At 37.9% G+C, this 21,144-nt stretch overlaps 1 protein-coding gene across 19 annotated transcripts in view; it reads right to left on the reverse strand.

Moving 5' to 3' along the window:
• KCNMA1 (potassium calcium-activated channel subfamily M alpha 1) overlaps positions 1–21,144 on the reverse strand; it is a 501,788-nt gene that overhangs the window by 78,396 nt on the left and 402,248 nt on the right. The window lies entirely within an intron of this gene.

Genomic DNA, 21,144 nt, shown 5'->3' on the forward strand with positions numbered 1-21,144 from the left:
TGAGGCAACACTTATTTTCCACATGTTGATAAAGGCTTTGAGATTTACTAGCTATGGAAGATGTTTATTCCTTTGAATCTACTGAAAATGACAGGGGAGGTAGAGCACTCTGCTGCTATTAAAATAAATAAGGAATAATAGAAAAAAGTAAGGTCAACACTTCAAAATTGTGCAAGCATACTTATGGAATTAAGCTGATGTTTAGGAACCCACATAAAAGTTGTTGGGTATTCAGAAGTGCTGAATACTGTAAATTTCAGGAGGTCATACATCGCACCTCTGAAAAGAAAGCTAATAAATTTAATTTCCTAAATCCGGATTTAGCTTGAAACTGTGATTCTTAGTCTTCTATTTCTAGTATATCAAAGCTAATTAAACAAAAACCCAATATCAATACCTCTAAAAATGCCATCCTCCACAAAAGACAATAATAAAATATTTTTCTGGTAAAAATATGCAGTAATAATCTTCTCCTAATGCTTGTTTCATTCTGAATGAGTATATTATAGAGAAGAAGGTATATTATTGAGCCACTAAGATTTAATATTCTGTTATGTATTATGAGGTGAGGAGGTTAGGTAGGGAGTAGTTTATGGACTGATAATCTTGCAGCATTATTTCCATATGTTTCAATTGCCTTAAAGTTTTCATGGAGAACTCTGAGTAGACAGTAGCTCAAAATTATTTGAGGAGGTCGGCATGTTTTTTGGCATTTTTGTCTAGTTTACCATCAGCTAGAAACACTATCTGGCAATGGGAAAGACACATAAATAGCATCCACATGCTTGCCATTTGTGTTCAAGCACAAAATCTCTAACAAAAAAGGTGATTATATGTGAATTACAAGACTCATTTGAATGTACTTTTTAACAAGGTTCAACTGTTTGGTGACAAAGTATCCATTCCCATCCAATGATCTCTGAATTGATGGCTTGCTACTACTACGGCTGAGGTGGATAGAAAAATCAGTGAGAACAGAACTAGGCACTAACTCACGATGTTATTCTGCTCTTTGCTAATAGTAGTAACATTTAAAGTATAATGATAATAATGCATACTCATGAGAGTTCAAGATGTATTTTATATCATTGGAGGATAGCGTATATCTTTGATTAGCAAAACTTCCACAAAAAATGCTGTGTATCATATTGGAAATCATCAATCTTACCTCAGAGTTACTGGGTCTTTGTCAAACCTTGTACTTCTATCTTTGATATTCCTCCAGTGAAACAGTTTTCAGATGATAAAATATATCTGCAGAAACCTATCTCCCTACACAAGCCACTGGTCAAGCATGTATTTGAACACTTTAAAATGTATCAATTTGGTTCTATTTTTAAACTACAGACAGTAATATTGGAAATAATCTTTATAAATCTACATGCCTGCATCAAACTATCTTCACAAACAATGGAAGACCAAAATGTATTAATAATGTTTATCCACCCTCCAATCAAGTTTTTTAAGAAACATCGTAAGCTTTTTTACAGTCTCTTCTGGAGTGCAGCGAGTGATAGTTTCAGATGCCAGACCTGAGTATTAAGCACTAAACTTCCATAACAGTGTATGTCTCATGGTATTTTCCACGCGGACAAAAGCAAGCTTTCCCAAGATTTTGTGCTTGCAGTGGCACAGCATGAGCCAGAACTAAAACACCTTGTCTTTCGGTACGGCTTAATAGCTGGGGCTCGGCATCATATTTAATAGCATCACATGATCTTGTTCAGCATGAAGGCAGACTGAGCTGCTTAAAACATATCCTGCTTCCCCTTGTTTCCAACAGCGTGGATAGGTACTACCAGGGAAAAGCAAAACACTAAACAATAGGGATAACAGAGTTGCCCTTTTTTGTCAAACTATTCCAGATTTAGAAGTTCTAACTACCAGTTTCATCCCATGACCTCTAACCTGCTGCCTCTGGCACAAGCTCAGCTGCTTCAGATGAAAATGGAAGAAGCCTCACAGTGGATGACTATGGAACACCTTGTTCACAGGACAAGTTTCCTTCTGACTCCAACAGTTTACGGCTCCTGTCTTTTTACTCCATCTTGAAAAGCAAAGATTACAGTATAATGTCTGAATAACCTATCTTTGGTAATTATCTCTTTCTCCATTCCTCTAACACAATTATGTATTTTTTACCCCAGCAGAGTAAATCTGGTTATTTTTAGTCTAAATAGCCCGTCAAGTTGTAGGTGCACACTGTGCCACAAACACCAGCATGTCAGGCTACATATGGAACCACATGTGCAAGCACAGAGGTGTAATTTTGAACACAAGACATGACCGTGCTTTCAGATTAAGCAGTATTGCACAACTAGGTAAGAAATACAGGCCAACACTGTCACTATGCAGATACATACCATAATGTGCAGAACCTAAACCACCGACGTTTATATCCTGTTGTTCAGCAAAAGCAGTTTCTTTTCATTAGTAATTTCTTAAAAATCTAATTGAGTGCTTGCACCACTACGTGGGCTGATTTCCATAGAAAACATATTTGGGAAACAAAGATTGCTGTTAATTATACGGAACAAAATACGTCCTTACATACTGCCACTGCCTCACTAGGTTTGGCAACCAAACTGTCTGGCCTGGGGTAATTTGTTGTACCACTGTGCAACGTTAAACCACAACCTCCAAATCCGCAAGGGTTCTCTTCCAAGTACATGACGAGTTTAGCACCAGCAAGTCTACTAAAATAGAACTATTTTCTAGTCATAGTTAGATTAGTTTCTCCTTATCTAATATGACATGTGCCTTTATTTTCCATGCAAACGGTCACAGGACAAGCGTGCTCTCTGCATTGTTTATTCTGCCAAAGTTCATTAGAACTATTCAGGACACTTGTCATGTATCTGTAAGGCATTATTATTGTTGACTAAGAACAGAGGTACTTACTGGTCATTTCGAGAGTAAATTTTGAATAGCTTTTTGAGAATGGTAAACAATAACAAAGTGGATAAAAGTAGAATAAGAGTAAGAAATTCCATGGTTTTTGTAGTATTTCCTAATTGTACCCTGGGTGAATATTATCTGCTTTTGGTAAATGTTGTACAGAACTTGCCCAAGAATCCTGTCAACATTAGACAGATAAAAAATAACGTCTATAAAATATGAGATATTAATGTGATTTATGTAAAGGTATTTTGAAGCTGCATACATTCCTATTCCTTCCCCCCCTCCCCAAGAACTCCCTTTCAAGCCCAGTGAAGCTCACTTGCCTACAGACTGCATTAGGGAATCATGCCTGTTTCTATTTCTATACATTTTATTTATTATAATGAAGATAATTTGAAATGCAATCTGCAACTCCCTGAACATTTTTAAAACAACCAATGTAGTTAAACTAATGCCTATGGCAATCTCTATTTATTCTTTGTGAGCATACACTTGCCATAACTTAAAACTGGGCTGAGCTTTAATTTAAATGTAACAAGGCAGAATACCAGTACAGTGCTTTCAACAAAATGGCTGAAACTGGCTTCAGCATGATTTGCCTGGAAGGGAAGATGAAAATGTGTTTTAAAGGAGAAAAAATATCCTGACCAAAACCAGACATTCTAAACAACCACCACCGATACCCACTGCTCCTCTCCTCCCCCATCTCTATCAGCTGCTAGGCTTTCAGCACCGTTTTTCGCCAGACACTAGCACAGTGTTTTCCTTCATAGTCAGCCATCAGCCAGAGCTGTCACTTGCAGATACTTCATTTTTGTTTCAGTCTAATTCATACTGCACGCCCTTAATCTCTGTAGTGAGTAATGCCATGTCACTGTGCAGATATGCCAGATCCAGTGCTAGAAGTATAGAGGATGTTTCTAACAGTTAAACTATCTTGGTTTGAAAAAATGTTTTATTTCTCCCCCCAGCTTAACCGTTCTCTTTCTCCTAAGCATCTTCCCAACTGCCCTCCAAAGGAGCAATCACTGTTCTGCAATCTGGCACGTCTTCCATAAAGCTCAGCTTTCACATGGTGGGTGAAGACAAGCTGCAGCTCTGTATTACTAAATGCAAATAATCGATACGTTGATTGAGCTTTGGGCTGCCACAGTTCTTTTGATGGGAGCGACAGTGAGCATGACTGCCCTCTTTCAATGACAAGACTGTTTAGACTTTGCTACCTACCACTTTGTGAATCAGGCAACTGAAAATACCCACAGCAATTCCTCCAAACTGTCAGCTATTGCCGTGATTCCACCCAGCACCCCCTGTACAAGACAACAGATTAACCATTAGGCTAGATATGTTGAAAATATACAGCTTCAACCTTTCCCCAGCTAGCTCAGAGCGATGTATAGATGATTATTTCAACCGTCAGCTGCCGCATAGACTTAAACCCCTGCACAATAACTCCTGGATTCATCTGCCCCTTGTCAAACTTGCACAGCTTTAGTTTGAGCATACATAGTGTGGCAGTTTCACTGCGGATCTAGAATAATCCAGACGGCTGCTGTCTCTTTGTTAACAGGAAGCTAAACTGATGAGTTTGTAATGCATTTCTTATCAAAGGTAGTTTCAGAAAAGAAAATGTGGCCAATCAGTTGGGGTTGAAATTTAGCATAGTATCAAAATATGGTTTAATCCGAACATTTGTTATTTATTGGGGAAAAAATATCATTCGTTCCCTTGAAAAATCACTTCATGCCAATGAACTATTTATTTTACAAATTTATAATTATTACTTGATTTTTTGGTAGTAACATGTAATGAAATCATTGACTAGAAACTACAGTGCAATGGTGCTTGATGATATACAAGAATGTTAATTTTAGAAACTGCAGGGCAGTGTTTGCTTGGTGTCTGAAATGGTAATTCAAATGAAACAGGATTGCTGTTTTGGTTTCTATGTGCATTACAAACTCAGGGAAATGCATTTCATTGTCTTGTTGGGGTTTTTTTTATAAAAAGAGAAACAGATATGCTGCATATCTCTACATACTAGTACCATTAGAAAAGCAGGTGAGGCTCATTGGCTTTTAGTTGCAGTGTGTGCCATCTGAAGCAGATAAGAAAACATCAAGATCCGAGAATGTCAGGAATGCATCATCTCAGAACGTTTTACAAATACTGAACAGTGCTTACATGAGACATTCTCTTTGAAACAGTGCAGCTCAAACATCTTTTTTTCTTTCTCCTTCCCCTCCCCCACCCTCCACCCCTGCTTTTTGTCCCAGGCTTGCACCTTTTGGCTAAAGGCACATAAAAATGAACAACAAATGCTTTGCTCTACTTTCTTTTCTTTCTATTGGCATCCAATGTTTAAATCTTATATGAATAATACACGGTTTTTCAGTCTTAATTCTCCTCACACATAAAGGGTTGAAACTCAGCTACAGATATATCCCTCACCTTTGCTTTTCCCTGAATGCTGCAAAAAGACAGTTAATAGAAAATGTGGAATGCTGCTAGGCTGGATCCTGTTATGTATTCTAGATGGCTGCTCTGATATTCTGTGAAACCATGATAAACTTTAAGTTCCTGAGCTTTTAGGGTTACGTGTGTATATGGAATTAAAGATAGACTGCAAAGGTGTTTGGAAACCCAGAAAACCCCCACTTTTCTTGATTTTTAGTCTCCATTCTCCATTGCCGTCTTAATTTATGATTCACTCTGTAACAGTTTATTCAAGTCATTCTATTGTTATTGGAAAATTGTCAAATGAAAAGTTTAAAAAAACACCAGTGGACTTTTTTTCCCCCCCTCTCCATTTAATTGTCCAATTGACTTCTCCACGTTGCACCCATACAGAATACTATTTGGGTAAAGTAAAGTTTATTTTGGGAAATAGCGAAGAAAGGGAGATGCGTCTAAATTGTAGAACTTAAAACAGAACATGGTCTGTGTTCATGGGCGTCCGCTCTCCAGACAAACATCAAAGTGAAGGCAATTGACTTTGTCTTTTGAGAGTACACTTTGGTGAATAAGGAAACTCAAAGCCTCTCATCGGGTATGGCGAGTGTAAATATTCTGAGAGCTAAAATTTAAATTCTGTTATCTCATTATGACAAACTGTTCTGCTATCTGAACACTGAGGAGAAGCAACAGCAAAATGTTACCCCGTCGTGTCAGAGAAGAGCTGTTCAGACCCTGGGTGTCCTACTGTGTCACAAGCAGCTATGAACTCCAATTTTAGAGCTCCAGCTGCTGCGTCTGGCAGAAGCAAAAGTACAAAAGGATTGCTCAAAGCAACATGTTAACTTTTTAATAGACTACCTGATGATCCCATGGCTACAAACACAGGACTGGGAATCTCTTGACTGGGAATTTAGTTCTACCACTGATCTGCTACACAGCCTTGGGTTGCTTCCTTACAGTCAATTCCTTCTTAATGTAGTTCATTACTTACAGCTCTTGCTAAGACTCGAGTGACCAAATTATCTGCAAATGCGGCTGATAATCACTAATTTTCTCAGTTCTACCAGGTGTAAAATGGCAAGGTTGCTGTTGCTGTTTGGAAAAAACATAAGGAATATGTTCCATAAAAACATACCACATGCATATGTGACAAGAGTAAATTGTTATTACAGTGTTTTGGGGTTTTTTAATTGGACAGGAACGTGTATTGCTTTAAGATCAAATAACTGTAACATCTTTTTTATTTCTGTGCTTCTCTTTTCTTTCCTTAAAAAAATTAGCATGGATTAAAGGACACCAATTTCTTTATGAGTGGTCCTTTGACAGTTGCCCAAGGCATGACAGGGAAAGCCAAAAGCTATGTCTTTGGGGGATTCTTTAGGAGTAGCATCGCACAGCAAATTGTAGTATTTCCACACCCGTAGTTCTAAATTCAGTGCATTGTCACAGACTATCCCTGTCTCAGTACACAGCAAACCAAAGTGTATTGTCCTTTGTCCTGTTGCTTCAGAGAGGATTCTGACACCAACTGTAAGGGACAGAGAGGGAGAAGTTGCAGCACCAGTGAGAGTAGACTGTAGTTGCGTAGCTCTGCCAAACTGTAGGAGGAATGTCCCGTTTTTACAAAGTAAAGGAAGTTTCCCCTTTGTGACTGAATACACTCACTCACAATCTGATCGGTCGCTGCTAAAACCAGTGAAGTTCTCTACATGGACAAAAAATAAACTCCTATTAAAAAAATAAAAAATAAAAAATTTGAAAGGCCACTCACCATGGAGCCTATGAACAGTTTGCTGTTTACATTCCCTCAGCTCCATTAAATTCAGTGCAAAAATGTGCAATGCCTAGAAGTAACTAAGGGAAAAAGTAAGCACAGGAGTCCTTGCCTATTGCTCTGCAAATTGGGATTAGAAATCTTGTATTTGCTGCATAGATTGTGTTCCTCAGGAAGGGAGAGTACTTCAGAACATAGGAAAGAGATAGCTATATGCTGAATTCTTTGGAGCGGGACTCCACAAATTTCAACTAGGTCTTGCTACAACTGTTTCCTTCTTGAGAGCATTGAGAAGTGCAGATTTCACCCTGCAGAAATCTAATTAGAATTATTACTTTGTTTTCCAGGTCAAAGTGCCAGTTTATCTCAACATCTTAAATATACACATTTGCAGTGTAATTCCAACCTGCATATCCTGAAATTTTAAACTGAAATAACTTTTTCTCTACCCTGCTCATGACAAATTTAAAAATAAATTTGCGATGAAGGCGTTTTCATTAACACATTTCCTGAAGAAGGCTTACTAATTCCCCATGCCCATTTCCCTGCCACTACAGCATTGGTGAGTAAAGAAGAGATTTTCATAAACTTCTTATAAATCCAGGGGGCTGTATTCGTAACTTCTAATATTTTTTAATCCTTCCTCTGCTTCCTAGTGAGTTGTCTTCCTTCTAAAACACACAATTTAGAGGCCATTGCTCAGTTTGTGGTTTTTTTACTAGGTGGTTAATATGCCACCAATAAATTGGATTTTTAATTTTTTTTTTTACTTTTTAAACTTCGCTACCATTGGATTTCTTTTCCCTTTTGGCTGTTGTTTACCCTTGTACAACAGGGCTAGAAGTGTCTGTGTCTCTGAACATGAAGAACTGAAATCTTGACATTTAACTCTGGCTTTCTTATCGTCAGTCTTATCCAGCTTTCGTCCACATCAGTGGAAAAACTTCCATTTATTAAATGTTAATAGGATCAGGCTCAGTGATCCCCAATACTCTTTCAGGTTCAGCTGTAATATTCCTCTGGGATGGAGGTCTTCACACAACTGTTACCTGCGAGGTCAGAATATAATTTTCATATGTTAACAAATTGTAAAATGCTGTGCATGTTTACATGCACGCTGGTTTTATATACGAGCGCTTACACTGTATATACCTATTCAGAAACACTTCTATATAATTAAAACGAGCCACCTGAAATACTAGATTTTTTTTATTTTTATTTTTTAATAAAATGTTTCCTCACAAAAGGAATACGTAACAAAAAAGTTCTTGGAGGCTTTTCAGTTGCTGCTTATTTCTTAGCCAGCACCACCACCTGCTGGTCACACAGAGATTCAAGCCCCAGTGCTGTTTTCCTCTCTTCAAATCTCTGCGTAAGTATAGAAGGGTATTTCTCAGCTGCTCTTATACACAGAAATGTTATTGCCAGAGGATAGATTTTTAGCACATGGATTGCAGTTTAACAATATTACCTGAAGTACAGCTTTCATAAAAGCGGGAAATATTAATTGTTGACAAACCAGTTCTCTTATGCAAAGTACTGTAAGTCAGAGGGTAAACACCCAAATTAATCAACTAGATCGAACCTGTTGTATTAAAAAGCCTATTGTAACATATGCTGGTTTTATCACTTACAGATATAGAGTTAAATACACTTCATGACACTAAGAAATCAGTACCTTTTTTTTTTCTAAGTGCTCCCTACCTCTGTGAGTTCTACAATGTACTCCCTTCTTGTAAAGCTCTGTTTGTCTCTGAACAAATGTATCCAAAAAACAAATATCACCTGGTAAATATATTAATATAAAAACAACTGAGATAGAAATAACTAAAATTAAATCTATAAAGTAATAGCAAAATAGCGATAGCAAAAATAGAGAAGGAATATAATTCATTGATATGGAAAATTAAGGGAGTATAGCACAATTTCTAGGTAAACAATGGCTAAACAAAGGAAGTAAAACAACACAATAACCATAATAATAAAGAAAAGAAGAAATGGAAATGTGATGTCTACCTCTGACTGTATCTGCAAAAGAACCTGTAAAAGAATTAATACTCTCATCTTTGCCAAAGCATACAGTGGCTTGGCTGAAATCGATTGCTATTGGGAAGCAAGGGCTGGCAATTTCATAAGGGTGGAAAATAAACCACAAGCTAAGAAATCCAGTGGTGATAACTAATAACAATGTTACTTACAGCAGCGTTTTGATCTCTAACAGAAAGAGTACTCAAAAGGATGGATGTATTTAGCAAGGATCATATTTTTCAAATAAAACCTAAATAGAATCAAAATACCTCCATACAAAACTAAAAAAATGGATGTGTTAAATTCTCTCTGATTATTTCTCTAATACTTAAAAATACTGCACTGATAACACTGAAACACATGCAGAAGTTAGGGTTGAACTATGCAGAATTATTGTAAGAGAGAAATGCATGGCATCTCCCATTCACTTCATGTAAGACAAACTATAATGGTATAAAAGTATACAGACTAACAACTGAGAAAGAAAGCAAATAATACTGAATCTGCCAAACTAAATTGATAGCCAGCTTTAAAAAAAAAAAGTCCTTTTATTTTTCACTTTGTTACCAAAGCTACATAGAAAGCTCAGGCTTGCTTAGTTCACCACAAGGATGAGGCAGATCACGCAAAGATATCACAACCCATGATGAGGAACAGCTTTAGAAAGAAAACTTCATCAAAGGTAAATGCATTGTGCTACACACTCCTGGTTTCATTAACCAAATCCTGATGACAGTATGGACATTAGTAGAGAAAGCAAAGGTAGCCTAACAGCAGCACCCTCACTGTTAGCACACAGTGCACTGAAACAAGAAGAGGGGAAAGAAGGCAATGGAGAATTTTTGAGAGAGGATTGTCAAAGTGTTGAATTAGCTGCTCAGGTTGCTTAGCTATGGCCCGCAGAATGCTTGGTGTGCTCAGTGTTATACCAGGGAAATCACTTATACTCTACGAGTATAAAATTAAATACAAATGATGTTCATTTTCAAAGCAGGTAGAACGATAAGGAGGAAAGAAGACTGATTAAAAAAAAAAAAGAATATTCTGCAGGAAACCCCTGAACTGCCAATATTTCTGTTATAATTATCGCACCAATTTCACAATAAAGTCCATATTCACATGGAGGAGGAGGAACTCTCTCCAACAAAGAAAATTGATATATAAAATTTCCTAAGATTTACAGGTCAGTTACTACCCTGAAAGTAACTCTATCAACTACAAATGCCACAGGATGTCAATATATTTGGAAATAGTGTTGCTGCCAGATGTTTTGAGAGTCAGATACTGAAAGCATCCAGAAATCCAGTGCTCAGGGGACACTGACAGCTGTCAAGAAAGTCATCTTCCAAAAGCGAATTGCTTGGAGCTCTACCTCTGAGGATTTTATTTTGTCCTGCTTGAGGAGAAAGAAGAGGGCAGACAAAAGACTCATATGCTAAAGGCAGATTAAAACCAAATGCATATTTTGACATATTTTATATTCCTCACGGGCACAGCTCAAGGATAGTGCTGAGGAAATCTGTGGGACCCAAGGGACAACTTCAGGATATTTCTTAAGGAGTATGTGGGGCTTGAGTATTGAGGCTGAATACCAGAGCCTAAAGACACAATTCTTGCATTCCCTCAAGTAACAATTTCACATGCAAAACAAGAACTCATCTATCTAGCAGGAGAAATCCCAGTAAACCTATGGGTGGATGACTGAGCTGCAGCATTCAAAGACTCAATCAGCCAATCAAAAAGACCATTAAAACTTGATCAGCTGCTAGACATGATAACACTAGAAACCCTGAAACCAAAAACAGACTATGCATTTTCATTCCGGTAGGAGATAGTATTTTCAGGAATTATTCAGAAAAGAAAAAATGAAAAGAAAAAAAGTTCCATGCTATAATAATAATAAAGAACATGTGGCAGCGATCACAAGAGAGATCCAAAACAAAATTTAAAATAATTCCATGACTGAAAAGAGGCAAACAGGTGTAGCGAGTTCTAAGAATGGCAGAATTGTACAATAATGGCGTATTGAAGTGCACAGATCAGGCACAGAATTCGTACTACACAAATCAACATGGGGAAGGATTTGGTGTCAATGGTTCAAAAGAATGACAGTTCCTGCTCTTTCAGAATTTCAGACTGATGTAATATCAGACAAATCTAGACTACACAATCACAGATCCTTGGGTTGAGTCTTCCCTGTCACTGTTTCATTTACTTCTCTTCCAAACATAACTGAAGGCTTTTGCTGAGTCATATAACTCTCGAAAGCGTAAGATGCTTGTAAGTTGGACTTCTTGTATGGAAGAATCCTCTCAAATTGCTAGGATTACATTACTGTTTCCAGTCTCTGCAGATTCTTGCATTACAATTACCTCCACAGAATCTGTGCTGAGACTGACATCTGGCCCGAGATGACATCTGTCCCAAGTCTACTGTTCTCTTGTCTTTTCTCCTTTGTCTGAATTAAGAAATCAATAAGGCATATCTTGTTACCCAGGGCAGTGAGACTTGACTAGAAACAATCAAAATCGACACAATGAAATGCTTCTTCCCCCCCCCGCCCCCACCTTAGAAAACACAAGCCCATGGTGCAAAAATTCATCTCTTAAGAACTATGGAAAAATTTAGATCTTTACCAAATGAAAACTGATTTAATTTTCAGCAGATTTTTTGTATGTAAAATGAAACAAAAATTACATTTTTGTGTCTCAATTTACACAAAATATAATTTAGCAACAATTAAAATTTAATTTGAATAGTACTCTGAAAATGTGCAACCTCACACAATAGGATTAATATTTTTCTGTGGAATATCAAAAGCAGTTCTTAGCATCCAAGAGTTAGTAAAATGTATTTTGCTATTTTGTTGCTTGCCCTGAATTCAAGAGCTTATTGGCTTTGTTCAGAACCAAGTAAAAAAACAGTATTTCATGTCAAAAACAAGACAAGATGCAAGAATGGCTATGAGGCCAAATCCATTATTAGTGAGAAATATTAGCACATCATCTGAAAATTTGAGAAATATTTCCCATATGTTGCAAAGGACACTATGTAGTGGAAGCCAGAAAAGTATATCCTGTTCTATTCAGTGGTGTATCTCACTTCTTTTCACCCTTCTGCTGCCTCACATGAATTATATTCATTTTCACACCCTGTGATTCTAAATAAATACTGTATCACTTCTTTGCTGCCACCCATCTTGTGACTGACTGATCACAGAGAACCTGATGGTCCTTGCATGTTTTGGTAGATCAGGAATAATTCTGATAGCAATAAAAAATGAATAAAAAACATCACTGGACAAATGTCTGTTAATGAAACATGTTATCAGCTTGTGACTGTGGATTTTACATCATGTTACTCACAGAATCATAGAATAGTTCGGGTTGGAAGGGACATTTAAAGGTCATCTAGTCCAACTCCCTTCAACTAGATCAGGTTGCTCAGAGCCCAGTCTAACCTGACCTTGAATGTTTCCAGGGACAGGGCACCTACCACCTCTCTGGGCAACCTGTGCCAGTGTTTCACCACCCTCATTGTAAATAATTTCTTCCTTATATCTACTCTAAATCTACCCTCTTTGAGTTTAAAACCATTACCTCTAGCAGCAGGCCCTGCTAAAAAGTTTGTCCCCATCTTTCTTATAGGCCCCCTTTAAATACTGGAAGGCTGCTATAAGGTCTTCCCGGAGCCTTCTCTTCTCCAGGCTGAACAGCCCCAACTCTCTCAGCTTGTCTTCACAGCAGAGGTGCTCCAGCCCTCTGATCATTTTTGTGGCCCTCCTCATGGAACAGGAATAAGTGTTATCTCTACATGAGGCTGAAAACTTGTAATTGTTTTTATTTTTTGCCAAAAGAATCTTAGTTCTATCAGCTGATTAAACTTTATCAGCTAGGCAAGTGTTTATCTTGACTTCTAAGTTGTTGTCCATATGTCACAACTTCTTTTCTTTACTAAAAGTCCCAACAACATGTCCCACATGAGATCATGGAAGTACTATAGAAGAGGAGCCAGTTGTAGAATAAACCATCTACATTGCTAGATGGCACACCTGCTAGTCTATTCTGGCAAGAGTTTGCTCAAGAACAGAACCTCCATATCTTGTTGCCAGTCTTCCTCTATAGCATAGCTATGGTGATGTAAAATCTCTCTCCACAGTGTAGTGACGTGTCAGACAACACGTAACACCACTGAGTTAGAAGTTGAAGATAATAATGTCAGGAACATGGGAACGGAGAAAGCAACACGCTTAGTGTAAGCAAAATCTTTTATGCAAGAACGAACAAAGGAAATTGCATGACAAAGATCAAAGACACTATAATGATTTTTTGGATTTCCTTCAGCAGTTCTTCACAGTAAACAAGCTCTGCATTCCAATTAAAGTTCAGAACCCGCTAAAAACTGCAAATGATTTCTAAATTTATTTTTTTTTCCAGAAATCCAAAAAGACATTCTTCCCTGCTGCTGCAGATAAGCAGAAAGTACTCATGCCATCTTAGATAGTATCCCCTTTCAAAACTTCCCTAAATTAGACATCAGCAAGGCAGTTCTGGTAATTTCCCCATTCCTCCTTTCTATCATGTACCCCATTTCACTTTCCTCTCCTCCTTGCAATGTATCTATGACCTCCTTCAGCAAAGATCAGAAGACATGAAAATTGGCCTCCACAGGGGAATCACTATGTCAAATGGACACCCAGGCTTATATTCAGCACTTCAAAATGTAAGGATCTCAAAGCACTTCTTAGCACAAAATGTAATATTATATATTGAGAATACAATATTCTCAGTCTCTGGGTGGAAAAGGAACTATATTCATGTAATAAGTCAGTTGCACAGTCAAGATTAGGATCTTTGCCTTGCACCATTTGCCTAGGTAGAATTCTCAGTCAAACTAAAATGTTCACATGGATTTTTAACCAGATGACACTGGCCACTTCTTACACAGTAATCACGCTTTTTCTACCCTTCCTTTGCAGAATAATTGCACTGTGCTAACAAGATCTGATCAGTATCAGCAAAGCATGTGTGTGTGAGGTAGCACACAGTATGTTTCCTAAAGCCATTGATAAAAAGTGAATTACAGTATTACAGCATTCAATAATATATAAAATATCACAAGGAAAGCTACATCATTGTATTATAAAAAGGTATGCTAACAGAAGCTAGTAAATAGTCTCAAACAGTAAAAGTACAGCAACTGAACTTTATCCTATTTTAAAGTATAGCGTCAACATAATTAAGAAATTAGATACAAAAATATATAGCTATGATTTCTTAAAAATCAATCAAAAATTTTCCTCTTCTGCTCAATTCCCTCCTGTCTACTATAACCTCAATCAAAGCAATGATACAGGATGGGTGCTTGTTTTGTGGCATTTCAAGAACCACATGAAAACAATCATATGCAAACCTCATGAAGTTCAACAAAGCCAAGTGCAATGTGCTGCACCTGGGTCAGGGCAATCCCAAGCACAACTACAGGCTGGGTGGAAAATGCATTGAAAGCAGCCCTGAGGAGAAGGACTTGGGGGTAGCGATTGATGAGAAGCTCAACACGAGCCGGCAGTGTGCGCTTGCAGCCCAGAAAGCCAACCGTGTCCTGGGCTGCATCAAAAGAAGTGTGACCAGCAGGTCAAGGGAGGTGATCCTGCCCCTCTACTCCGCTCTTGTGAGACCCCACCTGGAGTGCTGCGTCCAGCTCTGGGGGCCCCAGTACAGCAGAGACATGGAGCTGTTGGAGCGAGTCCAGAGGAGGCCATGAAGATGATCAGATCTCTCCTATTAAGTCAGTCTTAGAGAGCTGGGTTTGTTCAGCCTGGAGAACAGAAGCTTTCTAGTACCTAAACTCATCAAAAGCATACTTTTGCATACTTAAGCATACACCATACTTAATGCAAGCCAAGTATGTTTTTACTTTGTTTGGAAGGCTTTTATTCTGGGGGTTTTTTATAATTAAAAGCATTCCACTTTACATGTTGATACTATATTCTGGTCTGTTGTATATTTTAATAAGCACCTCCCTTTATACATTAAAATAATTTCAAATCACGTGAAACGTAGAAGATCTAGGCCAGAGGACTTCTTTTTCTATGAATCTGAAGGACAATATTGCAAGTCAGTGAACATATTTTTTCCCCAAATTATAAAAGGAGCCAACCAATAAGGATGTCAAATAAAATAAATATTATAAGACGAGTATAAGCAGTACAAACTTTACAAATCAACCATTCATTTTAGTTTGGAAGCAATTTGAAAAGAACACAAATCACACATCAAAATGTATCTGTGATTAGTATGAGCTGATAGCTTTCTGCTGTTATTGGTTCAATATTAATTTGAGACCTTGCCCAATAACATCAACACAAATTAGCTACGACTCAAAATTGCAATCAACTTGGGGGACCTATCCTGAAAAGTGGTACTAACAACTTCCCAGCATCAATGAGTTTCTCAATCCTGCAGCTGTTTTTAAAAGCTTCCTCCCAAAGGCACATTTAGAACTAAATTAAATGCAACTTTGACTTAATTAACGTTTTAAATGATAATGAATACAATGTAGATTCATAGAAGGCACTTACATTGTGTTATAAAACTGATAAAAATTTAATAACTCTTTGTTAATAAGTTATGTCTCTCCAGACCCATAAAGCCTAAGGCAGCCAGTGCTGTAGTCTAGGGTCTAATCTGGGTTCCTAATGCAGGTGGAATAAGGAGGAAGGAGACTGACTTGACACTTGACATTTGCTCTAAGCCTGCTCTGGATCAAGCCACTGCTTGTTCATAAGTACTTTATTTCATATAGTAAAGGTCAGAATTTGGGCTCAAGGCAGGGCTATGACAGAAATGCTCAAGCTGAAACCGAGCCAGCTCTGGCATCTGTCGCTTGAAATAGCTCAGAAACAGTAGAGGAGGAGAGCTAACCGGCTAGCATCTGTCCCACACCAAGGAGGTAACAGGAAGAATCTGCTGCCTGGTGGTAAGAAACTGTCATGGTGAGTTTCATGACAACCAGCCACACTCAGGAACTAAAAATGCAAACATAATTTCCATGTCACCTTGCATAAGACCCTCTGCTAAATTCACTCCACAGGATGCAGACAGCATCTTTTCTAGCTTGTCCCCATCAAAGAAGCCGCTCACTAGTCTCTTCCCTGTGACCCTGGTAAGAATCACTACTCAACGTAAAGGCCTAAAGGAATTAAATGCAAACTTCTTCATCTCTCCCTCCCCCACCTTCCCAATTCTTCAAAAGATTTGCTGCTAAACTTAGCAGTGCCTCCATCCCATGGTGATGTGAGAGTTAGAGACTTCAGAAAGTGGGCAGAGCATCCTCTCATCAGCCTAGTGGTATATCCCGCAACACAAAACTGATCTGAAAAGGCGTGTGCTTCATTATTTATATTTTCTCGTCATAGTAACAAGTTAGATTGTCTCACTTTTACCATTCTACCATCAGAAAAAGGACAGCTTGGGTTATCGGGGGGGTTGTTTTGTTGTTTCTTTGTTGTTTTTTTTTTCCTATTCTTGCATTTCTACATCTCACTGTTCATCTATTCTCATATTATGTCCAAAAGAAAGTTAAATAATTTAGAAGTACTCAGGTTCTATTAAAATATAGAACAATAAAAGGGATTCATTTTTTGAGTGTTCGAGTCAAACTACATACCTGGTCACCTATTGTAAAATACCTATTGTTTCATGTTACTTCCCCCCTCCACCCCCCCTTAATTAATGTCATCTATTCAAGTGTTTGAAAAGGAACAAAAGTCCTAGCGCATTCATTCACATGAAAAAATGTTGGAATAGATACTTGGAGTCTCAGGAGGGTACATACTAGCCTATTCTGACAACTGCTTCTATCTCTATGTTAGCAATGCAGAAAAGCATATAGCTGCATCAAGGAGAGGATCACCTGAAGGTCTACACATCAAGAGAGAGAGAGAAAGGCAGACTGGTTGGTTCAGTGAAACCACTGTTCCAGCAAGCAGTTCTGGAATGGTGGTTAAAGCTGTGATTGCATATATTGAGTCAATTTGTTCTATCTTCTTCAGTGGAAACACCTGCATGCATCTTTGTACGATTGCCACCAGATGATGATGATGGAAAGAAAGTAGGTTAGGCAGAATTGCAAACATAAACTAAGCTTGAAAGTTCAAGAGTAACTAGGAGATTTTCATTTTCAGAAAAGCAGATCTCACGGTCTGGCATCTGATTTGCCAGTACCACAGGCTATGGAGCTGGCTGCAAATATGGCAAATCTCTACCATGTACAAGCATTGACATAAAGTCAGTAGCTACACGGTGTGAACCTCCATAGACCAGCACAGGAATCTCCCACATTGGTATTTTCTTTTTCAATTGTTCCATTGCCTGGTTTTATATGCTTCAAAAGCCCAATGGCCGGTTTTGGTAACAGCAGCTTTCTTAACAGCAGTTCATTCTGAGAAGGTGGCTAAGGAAGGTAAGTTGGTTTTCTTCATTACCCAGTAGTAATAAAGACTACATAAAGATGTATATGCCTGACTTCTTTCCAGCTGTATTGGATTGGTATCTTAACTGAGTTATCTAAAATAATATTTTCTCTGCAAAACTGAACTCTCTAAAAATACACACAGGTGTCCATTTTTACACTATTTTCAGTATTTTGAAAGGGAACAGATGCAGTCTTGTAGAGGAAACATCATAACCATTTCAATTCTCAGGAATGCAACCCTGAGTACATGGGAGCCGATGCAACTGAAGTAAAAATCTGTCACCCTAAAAGAAAGAACAATATTTGAAACTAGGTTTACGTAAATCAATCTATTACCTACAGCATGGTTCACAGGCTTATGATTTATATTCTCTACGGTTTTGAATTAACAGGAATTTATTTGGCACTATATCTCATTCTAATGTCCCATTTTCACTAATCTCGTTAAAAAAAACCAAAACAGGCTACACAAGATAATGCTATATCATACCCCAGTATTCAGAGGTGGGGTCATTTCACAGAAGTGAGCTGTAAAAACATAACAATCATAACAAAAAATCATAACTTCATAACAAAACATAATCACTTGCTTATGACATTATGATGCCATCCCTGAGGGGCAACATCTCTCCTTCCAGGCAGACCCAATCACTTATTTACTCCTTCAATTTCTCCTTCCTCAAAACATTAAAGGTGTGCTATTGGCTTTTTGTACAGAACAAAGATGAGACAGTGTGACCACACAGTGATCACTGGGTTATATTAAAGAGAAAGGTGTTTATGCAGCATATGTAAAAGTAAGAATTTCAGAGCAACTGAGTCTCCATCCCTCCTGTGGCCACAACAGAATTCTCACAGCTCAGAGAGCAGTAGTAGTACCCCACCCTTCCCTCTTCAGAGTATTATAGATATAATGTAAATGGGATCATATTTGTAGCTGGTTTGAGAATCTCAAAGTCTCTAGCCACCACAAGGTGGTATATATATCCTGTAAAAGGGAAACCATTGCTGCTAAAGGATGAAGAGAGAATTCTAGCACTGAAAGTTGTCCTTTGATAGGGCAGACATAGGTCCTTCCTGCACCTTAGCTCAACCACAAAAGCAAGTATTTCTTGCTGTCTTGGCTACTTCAGCAGGACTAAAGAAGTAGCAGGTTAGTTTTGTTCCGTGGAAAGCAGAGGATACGGTTCTTGCATTCTAGGAGAAATAAAGACTACGCTGTCTTTTCAGACAGTAATTTAAGAATCCAGGACTTAACAGTCAACTCTTTTAGAAAAGCCCAAGCATAGTTATACAACTGATGAATTTTAGATACACTGACCAATGTGTGCATGTTATGCATTCATCTCTCTGGCTAAAGCAGTAAGTGACATATCATTTCAGCTCTCATTATAGAATTTAAGTTGTAAAGACACACAGGCAGGTTCTACACTGCCTTAAGTAGCACGGGTCAACGAAGCAGCTCGAGTGTTCCTTGACCTAACACTAAACCACATTGCCAAACAGCTTCAGCACAGTGTACCAACATTGGTTCAACAGCCATCCTTATTTAAGCTACCCAAAATGTTCATCTAATCTTGCAGAATGCAATTTTAAGTCCTTTGAGGAAGACTCAGCAGCTGACTTGCCTGTTCAGCATAAACCACGTGATGGCACTAGAAGACCAGATAGAATATATGGTTCTAAACCAGGCTTAGCACACAGGTAGGGACATGCTTTGGCTGCTTTCAAAAGTTAAGCTTTCTCCGTCTTGTCTTGGCATGGCCTTTCTTTACAAATAGGATGGCTAGGAGTTTGGGCTGAACTCTGAATTCAAAATATAGTGATAATTACTCTTGTCTTTTGTGTCTGGAGATCCCTGACACTCACCAAAGTCAAAGTCTTCACATAAAGCTTCTCAGAACTATCAGAGCATGCCAATGCACATTTTCTCACAAGCTGAATTAGATATGCCTGGGCCTTGTATCAGTGACTAGTTTAGAAAAGGTTTCCTTTTGGAGCATGAACTTCTGATGTTCCTGAGAAGCAGCAGCCGTATGGTGACACAGAAACACAGAAATTAAATGGTTCAGGTTAAGATTCTGTCTGTATCAATCAATCATTTGAATGGCACTCCCCAAGATTTGGCACAGACCTAAGCAGAAACATCACACTTATTAGTAACATAATTTTTTCAGTGGCTAAGTGCCTCTCTTCACTTTAATTCACTTGAGTCTCCAGTACAAAAAATATTTTGACTGTTTGACTGCTGTTCATGTAGCAATCTACCAAAAGCAGTTAAACTTGAAAAAATGTAGACACAAAAAAATTAAAATTCTATTTCCTTATGTTTAGAAAGATTTTTTTTTCCCCCCAGACAGCTGCCCATAAACTCAAAAGCTATTTTAATGTAATTATATTTAATCAAATTATAATTTTCATTTGCTGGAAGTACAGGCAACAATATAATAACAGAGAAACTGATTCACAGTGGAAAATACACTGCAAGTGTCACTTTCTCTACATATTATACAATTAGTACACTAAATCCCATGTACATCATGGAATATGTAAATTGATATCTTCTACTTGACATTGGATTCTTACAAACAGCATTAATTCTTACAAAAGCTACTCATTGTTTCAAAAAGTTTCATACAATGGTCTGTGATTTTATTTACCTTGGGGAAGAAAAAAAAAGCAGCCTGCTTTTATAACCAAAGGTAAAAAAAAAAAAAAAAGAGGAAAGAAAGAAAGAAATGCATTAAGCAATTGTAGAAGCAAACCAACCCAATTGGGGCACCACGACCAAAGCAAGCCCTGTAATAGTATAATGACCTTTAATGAGTGTCTGGGGAAACAATACAGTCCTAGCATAAAAGACAAAGGGCAAAACCCATCATGGCTCCACTGACACTAATTCAAAATGATTTTCAGAACAACTAAAGAATGTAAGAGAGGTAATCTGATCCACCAATCTGACCTCACTTTGATTCAGGGGCCCGGCTGCTGCCATTTCTAATTGTCAAACACTCTACATTTCACATCTGCTCATATTTAATGAAAAGCTGACTCTCACCGCCATTCTTTGAATTAACTAGCTCTGTCAAGATGGGCATCATACGACCCCTGTGCACTGCAAAGAAAGCACACTGATTTCTATTGAAGCCTTGCCAGTGTAACGTTGCGTGTGTGTATATATATATTAATTGGAAAAGAAAGACTTATGCTGCTTTGCAAAGAGTGTGAATTGGTATTGATTTTCGTACTTATTATTAACAGTCAAAGGTGACTAGTCTCACAAGGGGAAGAACGAGATCTCTTTTGATTCGATGGAGTGATGAAGGGGTAAAGGCCCTTGAAAGATAGGATGCTAAAAGTCCTCAAAGCTGTCAATATCACTTATCCTTCAAAATATAACATAGATCTAATGTGTTTCCCAACAGTATTGGTTTTGGTGGCAATAATACCATTATTGTGGAGGGTTTTGTCTCAGCAAGCAACGCAATCAAAAATGTTTATTTTATCTG

The sequence above is a fragment of the Grus americana genome, chromosome 7, assembly GCF_028858705.1.
Source record: "Grus americana isolate bGruAme1 chromosome 7, bGruAme1.mat, whole genome shotgun sequence".
Lineage (NCBI taxonomy): Eukaryota > Metazoa > Chordata > Aves > Gruiformes > Gruidae > Grus > Grus americana.